Source organism: Oncorhynchus kisutch, linkage group LG2 (assembly GCF_002021735.2).
Source record: "Oncorhynchus kisutch isolate 150728-3 linkage group LG2, Okis_V2, whole genome shotgun sequence".
NCBI classification, from domain to species: Eukaryota; Metazoa; Chordata; class Actinopteri; order Salmoniformes; family Salmonidae; genus Oncorhynchus; species Oncorhynchus kisutch.
The window spans coordinates 35,488,211-35,504,896 of NC_034175.2; positions in this window are offsets into that span (position 1 = coordinate 35,488,211).

The following is a 16,686-nucleotide window of genomic DNA, read 5'->3' on the forward strand; positions in this document are numbered from 1 at the left end:
GTTATTTGAAAACAAAATCTCCAAAATGTTGCTATTTTTTAAACAAAGTGAATATTATTAATAGAATTTAGAATTATATAAAGGCCCCTTAGATATTCTCGCAGATATATTGTTAACCCTGTTTTTTTAAACCCTGTTTTTCACAAGTGTGAACCCCCACCCCGCCCCACTGGGTAGCACAGAGCAACACTTCAACGGGCATTGCACTAATAATGGCGCTGACTAGAGTAACGTTCCCGCTGTTCTTAGTGCCTGTCTGCACATTCAAACTAAAACAATGTAACTAATAATGACTCATTAAAGGCGTCAGTCAAAAGCTATACTTAAATCTGAATTGGATTTAATGAAAAATTACATGAAAAGGTACTGTACTACTGTACTGTAGCCCTATTAACAGCACAATAGACTCTTTATTGCCCGGCTACTGTCGGTGTGAACATCCCCCAACTTGCAATGTACACTCCCATTCAAAAGTTTGGGGTCACTCAGAAATGTCCTTGGTTTGGAAAGAAAAGCAAATCTTTTTGTCCATTAAAATAACATCAAATTGATCAGAAATACAATGTAGACATTTTTTATGTTGTAAATGACTACTGTAGCTGGATATGGCTGATTTTTAATGGAATATCTACATACTGTAGACGTACAGAGGCGCATTATCAGCAACCATCACTCCTGTGTTCCAATGGCACGTTGTTTTAGCTAATCCAAGTTTATCATTTTAAAAGGCTAATTGATCATTAGAAAACCCTTTTGTAATTATGTTAGCACAGCTGAAAACTGTTGTTATGATTAAAGAAGCAATACAACTGGCCTTCTTTACACTAGTTGAGTATCTGGAGCATCAGCATTTGTGGGTTCTATTACAGGCTCAAAATGGCCAGAAACAAATGACCTCCTTCGGAAACTCGTCAGTCTGTTCTTGTTCTGAGAAATGAAGGCTATTCCATGCGTGAAATTGCCAAGAAACCGACGATCTCTTACAATGCTGTGTCCTACTCCATTCATAGAACAGCGCAAACTGGCCCTAACCCGAATAGAAAGAGGAGTGGGAGGCCCCGGTGCACAACTGAGCAAGAGGACAAGTACATTAGTGTCTAGTTTGAGAAAGTTATGCCTCACAAGTCCTCTACTGGCAGCCTCATTAAATAGTACCCGTAAAACACCATTCTCAACGTCAACAGTGAAGAGGCTTGTCCCGGATGCTGGCCTTGTTGACAGAGTTCCTCTGTCCAATGTCTGTGTTCTTTTGCCCATCTTAATATTTTCTCTATATTGGCCAGTCTGAGATATGGCTTTTTCTTTGCAACTCTGCCTAGAAGGCCAGCCACCCTTTGCCTTGATGACATCTTTGCACACTCTTGGCATTCTTTCAACCAGCTTCACCTGGAATGCTTTTCCAACAGTCTTGAAGGAATTCCCAAAAATGCTGAGCACTTGTTGGCTGCTTTTCCTATATTGTAATACAATGTGGCCTTGTTTGGGGATGGAGAGCATGAGAATAATACCCTGAGTGCTTTGCAAGTGGTAATTTTCACATTACATTTTGGTAATTTAGCAGAGGCTTTCATCACACCGTAGTGCCATCACACTTCTGACACCAACGCAATACATTTTGCGTGATAGGACGCCACAAAATTGTGAGCCGCTATAAAAATGGAATAGAACATCTTTTTATACTAGAAATTGTATTTGTTTTTACAAAATACATTGCATTGTAGTTCAGGTCAGGGAAATGCAAATTACAAAATACTCAAAATTTGTCAAACATTTTCGAAAACATAAACATGTAACATAATACTGCCCATCTATGTGCCATCATGCAACAGTGGATCAACGCACCAAAAGGCCGGTGAACATCAAGGGTATGAAAAATGTAAGCTATGTAAAATATTTGTTATCACTCCCTTGGCCTTATATCCGGACGGAGATCATTAGAATAATACCCACTGTGGTTTTCAAGTGTTCATTTTGACATAGCAATTTGGTCATTTAATATGTAGAAGATGCTTTTATTAACAAACAATGGCTTGCGAAAGTATTCACCCCCCTCGTCATTTGTCCTATTTTGTTGCCTTACAACCTGGATTTAAAATTGATCTATTGGTGGGTTGTATCATTTGATTTACACAACATGCCAACCACTTTGAAGATGTGAAACAAACATGACAACAAAACTGAAAACTTGATCGTGCATAACATTTTACCCCCCAAAGTCAATACTTTGTAGAGCCACCTTTTGCAGCAATTAGAGCTGCAAGTCTTTTGGGGTATGTCTCTATAAGCTTGGCAGATCTAGGCATCTGAGATGTTTGCCCATTCTTCAAGGCAAAACTGCTTCAGCTCTTTCATGTTGGATGAGCTCCGCTGGTGTACAGCAATATTTAAGTCACACCACAGATTCTCAATTGGATTGACATCTGGGCGTTGACTAGGCCATTCCAAGACAGGTCAATGTTTCCCCTTAAACCACTCAAGTGTTGCTTTAGTTGTATGCTTTGTGTCATTGTCCTGCTGGAAGGTGAACCTCCGTCCTAGACTCAAATCTCTGGAAGACTGAAACAGCTTTCCCTCAAGAATATCCCTGTATTTAACGCCATCCATCATTCCTTCAATTATGACCAGTTTCCCAGTCCCTGTCGATGAAAAACATTGTGTTCTCGGGGTGATGAGGGGTGTTGGGTTTGCGCCAGACATAGCAATTTCCTTGATGGCCAAAAAGCTCAATTTTAGTCTCATCTCACCAAACTTCTTTCCTTATTTTTTTTCTTTAGCAGTGGCTTTTTTCTGGACAATATTCAATAAAGCCCAGCTCTGTGGAGTGTACGGCTTAAAGTGGTCCAGATTATTGGACAGATTATTATAATTGTTTTATTATAAATGTTTTTATTACTTACAATGCCAAAAACATTGTTTTTTTATACCAGAACCATGCACAATAAATCAAAACCATCCATAATACCAGCCAACTCAAAATAGGCATTACAAAACAAGCAAACAAAAGCCAAGACCAAAATAAGGAGAGCATCTCCCCTCCCCATCCCACCTACAAACTACCCATAAAAAATGACAACATCAGATCAAAAATAAAGCAACCCAACTATTAACCTCCAGGACACACCAAAAGAAAAGAAACAGAAAGCTCACCCTTGACTCCCCTGCTCGTCGTCTCCACTCCTGACGCCCCCCCCATTGACCACCATCTCCCTACCCCAGGATGCAGGAACGGTGTTTGGTATTGTGCATCCTGGGTTGCTTGCCAAACTCCCACCTCCCCCACCCTGCTTCCTGTTTGACTCTGGACTGAGGGCCCTGTGTCCCCAAACAGGAAGCTTGGTCCCCCCTCCATTGCCCAACCACGGGCCATGCCTGGGAGATAAATCTGTGTCAGGAGTGAAAGAGAAGGAGAAGAGGAAACTTCTCCCCCTTCCATCTCCTGCCTTACCTCCCCCCTCCACCGCTCCTCCTTCTTTCCACCGAGTGCCCCCTCCTCTTCGCCCTCTGCTTTGGAGGAATTGCTATCCCCCCCCCCCCCTATTGCTATCCCCCCCCCATCTCCTCTACCCGGGCGCTCGATGCATCACTGTCCCCCCACTCATTCACACCCTTTCCTTCTGGTCCTGCCTCCGATTCCTTCTCTGTCTCCTCCCTCTCTGCTGCTGTCTTCTCTGGTCTCTCCACTCTCCTGTGTCCTTCCTCCTCTTGCTCCTCCTCTCCTTCAACCGCTCCCTCTCCTCTCGGTGCCTTCCCCTGCTCCTCCTCTACTTCAACTGCTCCCTCTCCACTCGGCATCTTTTCCTCCTCCTCCTTCCATGATCTCTTCCCCTCTGAGCCTGTTCCAGCTTCCATGTACCCTCCTCTTCCTCTACTTCCCCATCCCCCGCACCTACTACTCCCCCTCCAGCTGCAGACACGTACGACCTATGACGAGCTGGGCAATCCCTCCACAGGTGTGTTGATGAGCCACGTCCGTGGCAAGCCTTTGGCTCGTCACAGTCCCTTGCCTCGTGCTCAATCGATCCACTGAACCTGCACTTTCTTGTACTGCACGAGGCAAGGATATGGCCATACAGCGCCTGCAAAATGGAGGCTGATGGGTGTAAAACAACGTCCCCCTGTCAGCCCGCAGGGAGAACATTGCTGGAGGATGGAGGTAACCACCCAATCCCTTTGGGTCTTCCCTGAGAAGAGCCTGGAACCCTCTCCTCCTTTTCCAGAATCCCAGATAGTCCCTGAGCTGCCTCGCTGAGGAGACATTGTCCTTGTATCTCCCCAGAAAGGCCCTCACCTCATCGTCAGTCACATGGGGATTATACATAGTCACTGTTACCACTCTAAAACTACTTTTGCCAAGCTAATCACTTCATAATGCCTTGCCTTCTTTAACCTTATTCAATATTTCCTCATGTTTTTCTTCTCTATGACAAGTCACATCAAATGCCCCGTCCATCAGATTATCTGGGAGGCATAAAACGTCCTTTAGCTCAAGCTTCAGTATCCCCATCAATATACTACTAAAGATGCCACATTCAATCAAAGAAAAACTGCTTTCCAAATGGAAGGCACTGGAAAAACAAAACGCCTTGGACAAAAGACTCCGCCACAAAAATATTTTTTCGTCCTCCGACCTTCGGCTTTCAGCTAAGCGAATCCAGGTACCGCAGAGCTTTGCTGCTCCTTCAGGTTTATCTTTCATCTCTTTGTTGCCTCTCTTATTAATGCCCTCCTTGCCTGGTCCTGGAGTTTTGTGGGCGGCCCTCTCTTGGCAGATTTGTTGTGGTGCCATATTCTTTCCATATTCTTAACAAAAAATAATTTAATGGTGCTCCGTGGGATGTTCAAAGTTTCTTGATATTTTTTTATAACCCAACCTTGATCTTTACTTCTCCACAACTTTGTCCCTGGCCTGTTTTAAGAGTTCCTTGGTTCCTTGGTCCTTGTTGGTGCCCCTTGCTAAGTGGTGTTGCAGACTCTGGGGCCTTTCAGAACAGGTGTATCTATACTGAGATCATGTGACACTTAAATAAAATGCACCTGTGTGCAATCTAACTAATTATGTGACTTATGAAGGTAATTGGTTGTTTCAGATCTTATTTAGGGGCTTCATAGCAAAGGGGGTGAAAACATAAGCATGCACCACTTTTCAGTTGGTTTTTTAAAATTATTTTTGAAACAAGTTATTTTTGTCATTACACTTCACCAATCTGTACTATCTTGTTAATGTCCATTACATGACATCCAAATAAAAATACATTTAAAATCCAGGTTGTAATGCAGCAAAATAGGAAAAATGCCAAGGGGGATGAATGTGTTTGCAAGAGACACTTGCAAAAATCTGAGGTTACAAATATGATTTATATACTGACCAGGGAAGACCCAATTCTGTCATAGACAGAAGCCTTTGACATGAGAGACCAATTAGGACTCATCTCTCGGCCTGTCCAGCCCATCAGTTATCTCAGCCAGTCATGGCTAGCCAAGAAGGATCCATTCTTTCTCATTATATAGCTCAGTGGTTCCTCCTTGGCTAAACTAGACTCATAATTACATTTTTTATTAATATTTTCAGGTCAAATACAAATTTGTAATTAAGGCACATGAATGTTCACCTACTCAATATGGCTTTTTTTCTCCAATGCCCTCCTGTGAAGTAGGAACTAGCGTCAAGCGCCTAGGATCCTGCAACCAGTCTTTTGTGTAACCACAGGACACTTAAACAACAATCCCAATAGCGGGACAGCAACTCTAACTCCTAACAGAGAATGCTGGGAGATATGTAAATGAGTCCCTGACACCATAGTAATATTGATAATATTCCCACATGAGAACAATAAGACTGAAGTTGTCATGAAAACAATAAGACTGAAGTTGTCACCAGGTAATTTGAGTTTGAGACCCTGTAACATTTAATATTTTGAAAGCTATAGACAGGTAACAGATAAGACCAGGAACTTCAGATTCACATACAGTATTCGTAAATTACTCTTCTTGCGGTCCAGCAAAATGAAGCTTGTTTGTACAACATTACAATACATTGCCAGATTTCACAACACACTGGGTGCCCTCAGTCCCCTACTCCACGACTATCACATATCTACAGTAGTAAATCCATGTGTATGTATAGTGTGTATGCTATTGTGTGTGTGTGTGTGTGTGTGTGTGTGTGTGTGTGTGTGCATGCATGTATCTGTGCCATTGTTTGTGTTGCTTCACAGTCCCCGCTGTTCCATAGTGTTTTTTAAATCAAATTTTACTGCTTGTGCCAGTTACTTGACTACATGGAACTCTATTCCATGTCATGGCTCTGTGTGCCTCCCATAGTCTGTTCTGGACTTGGGGACTCTGAAGAGACTAGAGGTCGACCGATTAAATCTGCATGGCCGATTTAATTAGGGCCGATATCAAATTTTCATATCAAATCCGTAATCAGCCTTTTTGGAAACTGCGTGGCAGGCTGACCACCTGTTATGTTAGTGCATGCAAGGAGCCAAGATAATTGTTATCTAGCATTAAACTTATCTTATAAAAAACAATCAATCTTCATATCATCACTAGTTAACTACACATGGTTGATGATATTACTAGGTTAACCATAAACATCAATGCCTTTCTTTAAATTAATACGCAGAAGTATATTTTTTGAAACTTGCAAATTTAGTTAAAATAAATTCATGTTAGAAGGCTAAATTAACTAAGGAAATTTTGTCACTTCTCTTGTGTTCATTGTATGTAGAGTCAGGGCATATGCAACAGTTTGGGCGGCCTGGTTTGTTGCGAACTAATTTACCAGAATTTACATAATTAGGACATTACATTGAAGGTTGTGCAATGTAAGAGCAATATTTAGACTTAGGGTTGCCACCCATTCAATAAAATACGGAACGGTTCCGTATTTCACTGAAAGAATAAACGTTTTGTTTTCTAAATGATAATTTCCAGACTTGAACATATTATTCACCAAAGAATCATCTTTCTTAGTTTATTATATTATAATTAAGTCTAAGATTTGATATTTGATAGAACAGTCTGACTGAGCGGTGGTAGGCGGCAGCAGGCCAGTAAGCATTCATTTGAACTTTACTGCGTTTGCCAGCAGCTCTTAGCAATGCTTGAGTCACAGCTATGTTTATGACTTAAAGACTATCAACTCCTGAGATTAGGCAAATGTTCTATGGGATTCAGGTCAGGGCTTTGTGATGGCCACACCAATACCTTGACTTTGTTGTCCTTAAGACATTTTGATACAATTTTGGAAGTATGCTTGGGGTCATCGTCCATATGGAAGACCCATTTGAGTCCAAGCTTTAAATTCCTGACTGGGGTCTTGAGATGATGTTTAAATATATCCACATAATTTTCCCTCATGATGCCATCCATTTACCCATGTGCAGTTGTAATCAGTAGTCTGGCTTTTTTTTCATGGTGATTTTGAGCAAAGGCTTCTTCCTTGCTGAGCGGGCTTTCAGGGTATGTCGATATAAGACCCATTAACTGTGGATATAGATAGTTTTGTGCCTGTTTCCTCCAGCATCTTCACAAGGTCCTTTGCTGTTGTTCTGGGAATGATTTGCACTTTTCGCACTCAAGTACGCTTATTTCTAGGACATAGAATGCGTCTCCTTCCTGAGCGGTATGACGGCTGCACGGTCCCATGGTGTTTATACTTGCGTAGTATTGTTTGTACAGATGAATGTGGTACCTTCAGGCATTTGGAAATTGCTCCCAAGGATGAACCAGACTTGTGGAGGTCTACAATTATTGTGGAGGTCTTGGCTGATTTATTTTGATTTTCCCATGATGTCAAGCAAAGAGACACAAAGTTTGAAGGTAGGCCTTGAAATACATCCACAGGTACACCTCCAATTGACTAAAATTATGTAAATTAGCATATCAGAAGCTTCTAAAGCCAAGGCATAATTTTCTGGAATTTTATAAGCTGTTTAAAGGCACAGTCAACTTAGTGTAAGTAAACGTCTGACCCACTGGAATTGTGATACTGTGAAATATTCTGTCAACAATTGTTGGAAAGATTACTTGTGTCATGCACAATGTAGATGTCCTAATATTTAGGGCTAACTTATTGACACTAACTGCAGCTCCTTGTTGAGTGTTGCACTCATTTCGGTCTCTGTAGTAGCTGACGTGTATAGTGTTGAGTCATCCGCATACATAGACACTCTGGCTTTTCTCAAAGTCAGTGGCACGTTGTTAGTAAAACTTGAAAAGAGCAAGGGTCCTAAACAGCTACCCTGGGGAATTCCTGATTCTAACTGGACTATATTTTGGAAGCTTCCATTAACTTCTTGTGACAGGGGGCAGTATTTTCACATCCAGATGAAATGCGTGCCCAAATTCAACTGCCTGCTACTCATCCCCAGAAGATAAGATATGCATATTATTATCATTTATTTGGATAGGAAACACTCTGAGGTTTCTAAAACTGTTTGAATCATGTCTGTGAGTATAACAGAACCTATGTAGCAGGCAAACCCTGAGGAAAAACCATTTAGATTTTTTTGGGGATGTCACTCTCTTTTCAATTTGTTTTTCATTGGGAATCCATATTTCTAAGGGAGCTTCTTGCAGTTCCTACCGCTTCCACTGGATGTCACCAGTCTTTAGAAATTGGTTGAGGTTTTTCCTTTGTGTAATGAAGAAGTAGCCCTGTTCCCAACCAGGGTCACTTCAAGTGTACTTTTAGATAGAGGCGCGTGACCAGAAATGTAGCGTAAAGTACGAAAAGTTATATTACAAAAGTAGCTTGAAATGTTTTGGCAAAGTTTACAGGTAACCTTTGAGATATTTTCTAGTCACGTTGCGCAAGTTGGAACCGGTGTTTTTCTGGATCAAATGCGCCAAATAAATGGACATTTTGGATATATATAGACGGAATTAATTGAACAAAAGGACCATTTGTGATGTTTATGGGACATATTGGACTGCCAACAAAAGAAGCTCGTCAAAGGTAAGGCATGATTTATATTTTTATTTCTGCGTTTAGTGTCACGCCTACAGTTCTCTCTCTTTGTTTACGGAGGTGCTACTCTCGAATTATAGCATCGTTTGCTTTTGCCAAAAAGCCTTTTTGAAATCTGATATGTTGGCTGGATTCACAACACATGTAGCTTTAATTTAGTATCTTACATGTGTGATTTTGGCGCTCTGCATTTTCCCTGGCTTTTGGCCAGGGCTTTTGTTCAGGCCACATATCCCAGAGAGGTTAAAGACACCTCTGTCTTCTGTTAGACAAGTAACCCTTTATCCACATTATAGCAGTGGGTGTAAAGCCAAAACACAAGTTTTTCCAGCAGCAGACTATGATCAATAATGTCAAAAGCTGCATTGAAGTCTAACAAGACAGCCTCAATAATCATTTTATCGTCAAATTCTCTCAGCCAATCATTGGTCATTTGTGTAAGTGCTATGCTTGTTGAGTGCCCTTCCCTATAAGCATGCTGAAATTCTGTTGTCAATTTGTTTACTGTGAAATAGCAGTGTATCTGGTCAAGCACAAGTTTTTCCCGAAGTTTTGTAAGGGTTGGTAAGAAGCTGATTGGTCGGCTATTTGAGCCAGTAAAGGGGGCTTTACTATTCTTGGTTAACGGAATGACTTTAACTTCCCTCCAGGCCTGAGGGCACACACTCTCTAGTAGGCTTACATTGAAGATGTGGCAAATAGGAGTGGCAATATCATCTGCTATTATCCTCAGTAATTTTACATCCAGATTGTCAGACCCAGGTGGCTTGTCATTGTTGATAAACAACAATCATTTTTTTCACCTCCACACTGGCATTACGGATTTCTTGTCTTTCATAATTTGGTCCGATATACTTGGACGTGTAGTGTCAGCATTTGTTGCTGGCATGTCATCCCTAAATTTGCTTGTCTTGCCAATTAAGAAGTAATTAAAGTCGTTTGTAATATCAGTGGGCTTTGTGATGAATGATCCATCTGATTCAATGAATGAAGGAGCCGAGTTGGCTATTTCACCCAACATTTAATTTGAGATGCCCCAAAGTTTTTTACTATCGTTTTTTATATAATTAATCTTAGTTTCATAGTGTAGTTTATTTGTATTTAGTTTTGTCACACGATTTCTTAATTTGCAGTACGTTTGCCAATCAGTTGGGCTGCCAGATTTAATTGCCATACCTTTTGCCTCATCCCTCTCAACCGTACAATTGTTCAATTCCTCATCAATTCAAGGGTCTGTAACAGTTTTTACAGTACTTTTTCTAATGGGTGCGTGCTTATAAGTAACTGGAATAAGTAGTTTCATAAATGTGTCAAGTGCAGCATCTAGTTGGTCCTCATTAAACACCACAGACCAGCAAATATTCTTTATATCAACATATGAATCACTACAAAACTTATTGTATGACTCTTATACACTATATTAGGCCCAGCCTTTGAAACTTTGGTTTTCCTAGATATGGCTATAATGTGATCACTACTTCCTATGGATTTGGATACACCTTTAAAAAACATTTCTGCAGCATTGGTAAATATCAGATCAATACATGTTGATGATTTAATTCCTGTGCTGTTTGTAACTACCCTGGTAGGTTGACTGACAACCTGATCCAGGTTGCAGGCACTGGTTACAGTTTAAAAAATATTCTTGACTGGGCAGCTTGATGATACTTCTCTGTTGATATCAGATACATTATTAAGCATTTCACACATCTTATCCAGATACTGACTGTTAGCACTTGTTGGTCTATTGCAGTTTCCCACCTGAATGAGCTTTAGGTGAGGCAGATGAACCTGTATCCATATTACTATAACAGTATTTAACATTAGATCATCTCTAAGCTTTGCAGGAATGTGGTTCTGAATATAGATGCCGTTGGCATTTATGTCTTTTCGGTGGATGTTACAGTTCAGTACAGAACAAGATTGTAAAGAAAAAGGATGTCCTACCTTAGTTTTCAAAACCTCCCAATGACTCAATTTCTTGCTCAAAACCATGATAGGGGCTGTGGCTGTGACGTTTAGCGTCCTTTTATTTTGAATGTTGACCATAACCTGCGTATCCTCTTTACCCTTGTCTACAAGGCATGCTGCCATCAAATGTGCCTTGGTTCAGGAATGTTCAAAAACCTTTGTCTGAGGGGCCTTTGTTTTTTTTGTTTTTTTACATGTATGTAGGATGTTAATAGTTTTCTCCCTCCAGTTATTTCTAGACCCAAGCTCCCTACCTTTTTGCATGTTGTACAGCCCAACTTTGAATTCTGCATGACAAGCCAGGGGTTATAAATTTGCTTGTTCTTGAACTGCAAATAGCACCTGCTCCGAGCATTTCGGCGGTGGATGCACTTCCCACTTCCCCGTATCCCTCTCCCACTGAGTCTGACTCGCTAGTAGGCCTACTAGCTAGTGGAGGTGCCACTGGTGATGTTGAACTAGTGGGATTATCAGTGCTGCTAGCTAAGAAATCGCCATCGGGAACAGTTTGCCCCTAACTCCTCTTCTCTTGCATTGACAGTTCACTGGCTTGTTCTGGGTTCGATTCATCCTCTTTCTCTGAATTTTTGGAATTGAAAAATGTAATCAAATTCGAATCCCTTTTCTTATCAATTTTCTATTTGGCTTTCTCACGTTTCAAATTCAGCAGGGAGATGACTAGCCTAGGCCGCGTGATGTGATAATTTAGGGACCTCTTCACTAGCTGACCACCACCACCAAGACCTGTGTCAAGATCAGTTACTTGCCCCATTGGCCCTCCCAATAACCTCTATCTACAAAAGAAGAGAGCAGCTCTGCAATCAGTGTGGCAGGATACGTTGATTACACAGAAGGATCACTGTGCTTTTACATGATGGAGTACGAACAGTAAAACAATTAAGAAATCATGCCACGAGAGGTTCCGGATCTGGCTCAAATCAAATCACATTTTATTTGTCACATGCACCGAAATTCTTACAAGCCCTCAACCAACACAAATAAGTTTTCATATATATTACACTTCAAAATGTTGGGGTCACTTAGAAATGTCCTTGTTTTTGAAAGAAAAGCACTTTCTGTCCATTAAAATAACATCAAATTGATCAGAAATACAGTGTAGACATTGCTAATATTGTAAATGACTACTGTATCTGGAAATTGCAGATATTTTATGGAATATCTACATTGGCGTACAGAGGCCCATTATCAGCAACCATCACTCTTCTGTTCCAATGGCTTGTTGTGTTAGCTAATCCAAAATTAAAAGGCTAATTGGTCCTTAGAACATTTTGCAATTATGTTAACATAGCTGAAAACTGTTGTTAAGATTAAAGAAGCAATACAACTGGCCTTCTTTACAATAGTTGAGTATCTGGAACATCAGCATTTGTGGGTTCAATTACAGGCTCAAAATAACCAGAAACAAAGACCTTTCTTTAGAAACCCGTCAGTCTGTTCTTGTTCTGAGAAAAGAAGGCTATTCCATGCAAGAAATTGCCAAGAAACTGATGATCTCGTTCAACGCTCCCTTCACAGAACAGCCCAAACTGGCCCTAACCAGAATAGAAAAAGGGGTGGGAGGCCCCGTTGCACAATTGAGCAAGAGAACAAGTACATTAGTGTCTAGTTTGAGAAAAAGATGCCTCCCAAGTCCTCAACTGGCAGCTTCATTAAATAGTACCCGCAAAACACCATTCTTAACCTCTCTGGGATAGACGGGATGCAAATGTCAAACCTGGCCAATTGCCAGGGAAAATGCAGAGCGCCAAATTCCAAAAAACTGCTATAAATTCAAACGTTCGTTAAATCACACATGTAGGATACCAAATTAAAGCTACACTCATTGTGAATCCAGCCAACGTGTCAGATTTCAAAAAGGCTTTTCGGCGAAAGCATAAGAAGCTATTATCTGACGATAGCACAACAGTAAACAAAGAGAGAATAGCATATTTCAACCCTGCAGGCACCACACAAAACGCAGAAATAAAATATAAATCATGCCTTACCTTTGACGAGCTTCTTTTGTTGGCACTCCAATATGTCTCATAAACATCACAAATGGTTATTTTTTCGATTAATTCTGTCGATATATATCCAAAATGTCCATTTAATTGTCACATTTGATACAGAAAAAAACAGCTTTCCAATTTGCGCAACGTCACTAAAAAATATCTCAAAAGTCATTTGTAAACTTTGCCAAAACATTTCAAACTACTTTTATAATACAACTTTAGGTGTTTTTAAACATTAATAATCACTCAAATTGAAGAAGGGTCTATCTGTTTTCAATACAGAAGAATCCCAAACTAACGCTACTTTGCATGTCTTGCGCAACTCTCAAGCAGTACACATAACGTTACCCTGTTCCAAGATGGCCGTACTTCTTCATTGCACAAAGGAATAACCTCAACCAAATTCCAAAGACTGATGACATCTAGTGGAAGTGGTAGGAGCTGCAAAAAAGTGCCTTAGAAATCTTGTTTCCCAATGAGAACTCATTGAATAGATAGTGACCTAAAAAAATCATAATTCTGAATGGTTAGTCCTCGGGGTTTTGCCTGCTACATAAGTTATGTTATACACACAGACATGATTAAAACAGTTTTAGAAACTTCAGAGTGTTTTCCATCCAAATCTACTAATAATATGCATATCTTATATTATTGGCATGAGTAGCAGGAAGTTGAAATTGGGAACATGAAAATGCTGCCCCCTATCCCAAAGAGGTTTTAAAGTCAACAGTGAAGAACCGACTCCGGGATGCTGCCCTTCTAGGCAGAGTTCCTCTGTCCAGTGTCTGTGTTCTTTTGCCCATCTTAATCTTTTCTTTTTATTGGCCAGTCTGAGATATGGCTTTTTCCTTGCAACTCTGCCTAGAAGGCCAGCATCCCTGAGTCGCCTCTTCACTGTTGATGTGTTTGGCGGATACTATTTAATTAATAACTCTTTAAACGACATATCCCTGTGGTGCCCAGAGTTCCTAGTTAGTCTGGGTAGCCATTTGATTAGCTGTTAGAGTCTTATGGCTAGGGGATAGAAGCTGTTAAGAAGCCTTTTGGACCTAGACTTGGCGCTCCGGTACCACTTGCAGTGCGGTAGCAGAGAGAACAGTCTATGACTCGGGTGGCTGGAGTCTTTGAAAATTGTTAGAGCCTTCCTCTGACACGCCTATTATAGAGGTCCTGGATGGCAGGAAGCTTGGCCCCAGTGATGTACTGGGCCGTACTCACTACCCACTGTAGTGTTTTGCGGTCGGAGACCGAGCAGTTGCCATACCAGGCAGTGACGCAAACAGTCAGGATGCTCTTGATGGGGCAGCTGTAGAACTTTTTGAGGGTCTGAGGACCCGTGCCAAAATCTTTTTAGTCTCCTAAGGGGGACGGTCATCATTACCACAATCTGCAAAGTACAGGGTAATATTCTTCTCTAAGGTACACGGTATAAGTTTTCTCTGGAGTGCAAGGTAATAGTCAGCTTGACCTGACCTAGAGAGAATTATGATCAAACTATCATTAACACGTTGGTTTCCACATGTTGCACCCGTTCTGTTGTTAGTGAGGAGTGCTTTCCTCAGAGGAAACCTTATTTATTGTCTTATTTATTGTCTATTTATCAGTAGGACCATCTGTGTATTCATCTCGCCGCCTCAGAAATGTCTGATTTTACAATTTCCCTGCGTGGTCCAATTGTGTGTTGTTTTTACTGTAACATCTGCAGTGCTATATTAAGGGACAGTGTGGAGTTCTGAGCTCAGGCTCAAAGGGAAACAAAAAGCCTAGAAAGGGAGATTAATGTTGATGTTAAAATTACATGGAATTGTGTGTGTAAATGACGTCACACGAGAACCGCTCCTCCCTGATTCAGCTCATACCAAGAATAGAATGCGTAACCGCCCCCCTGAAACGTCCAACTCGTTATGATATTGATTGAAGGTCGTTATCCACACAGGCTATTTCCTTTTAATCAGATAGCAAGATTTGAAAGCGGTATGTTCTTAGACAGAATACCATTGACAAACAAGCAGAAAAGGTGAAGGGATGTTTTTATGGAGATAATTTGAGGATATGTGCAATCCCCCATATTACCACACTTGGTATATGTTACTTCAAGGAAAAATAATTAGGAAGAATGAAGAAGAGTACTGGATGAATGAATGACTCATTCCAATTCTATAGCAATGTTTTGTACAGTACTCATTAGGAAACCCATTTCACAATGCTTTGAAATCTCTCAGTAATTACATACCCTCTCCTGGCTTCCTCTCCAGGGAAATGTGGAGCTTCTGTTGGTCTGGTGGTCAACAACATTTTCTGCTCTTCCCTCAGGACATGGGTAAAGAGAGGTGGCTGTGGCGGTCATTTTCTCCCCCTTCACTCTTTAGTGAATGTGGCCATTAGTAATAGTTAGAAAATTTAGATTTAAATCACCACCATCTGCTCTCTTTGGAAAGTTGTCCTGACTGAATATCGCTCTGCCAGGTGAGGGGCTTTGAGGACTTCTGCCAAGGTTTCCTGGACTTTGAGAAGAAAGTTTTATGCAGGTGTGATGGCGTGATAACTTGTCCAAATCCGTCATTGTAATTCAGAATAGGATGTCCTGCTCGAATGTGACTGATGTAATTTCAGCCGGGATTTCCTTATGCAGTGTGGCTATGTGCATTTATAGCCAACTCATTCTCAGTTGCATGTGTTATTTGTTTCCTGCTTAAGACACTGTGCTATCAGCCATCTTTGTCAAATGTAATAACTGTTTAAGAGCTGTCACTGACACACACACACACACACACACACACACACACACACACACACACACACACACACACAAAACATATTGGTTTGAGGACTAATAAACCATGCAATCACAAACTGCACTTGGACGCTGATCATAAGAGAAAACACTCACTATAACTTTGAAATGTAACATACAAAAAAATGCTCATAACACAGTATGAAATACAGTTGATGGGTTCTGACTTCTAAACTTGAAATATTGTTAATCATCAGGATTCCTTTCCGAAAGGAAAAGGACCACAGTCTGGTTTCTACACCAGAAGATAATGGTTATCTGTAGGAGTGTCACGACTTCCGCCGAAGTCGGTCCCCCTCCTTGTTCAGGCTGCATTAGGCGGTCGACGTCACCGACCTTCTAGCCACCGCCGATCTACTTTGCATTTTCCATTTGTTTTGTCTAACACACCTGGTTTCAATCCTCCAATTACTTGTTCATTATTTAACCCTCTGTTCCCCCATATTTGTTTGTGAGTGATTGTTTTTCGTATTGCGGTCCGTTATGTGTGGCCTTATTTGACATGTATTGTAATTATTGTTGAGTAAAATTGCGTATATTACTCATATCTGCTGTCCTGCGCCTGACTCATCTACACCAGCTACACAGACGCATTACATAATCACTCACCTATAATGGAGTGAGCAGGAGCAGACGGCCCCCCTTTGGCGGTGGAGGAGCACGTCCAGCAGCATGCAACCATGTTGCAATGTCTGGGCACTGCCATGGATCGCGTGCTGCAGACGATGGATCGTTGGGAGAGAGGAGGAGGTCTTCCAGCGCCTCCACCAGCCCCACTACAGGAGGCCCCACTGTCCACCCCTCCTTCACCCGGTCCCAGCGGGATTCGTCTCGCGCTCCCGAGGGAGTATTATGGGACGGCTGCCGGATGCCAGGGGTTCCTACTCCAGCTGGAACTCTACCTGGCGACCGTCCACCCGGCTCCTTCGGGA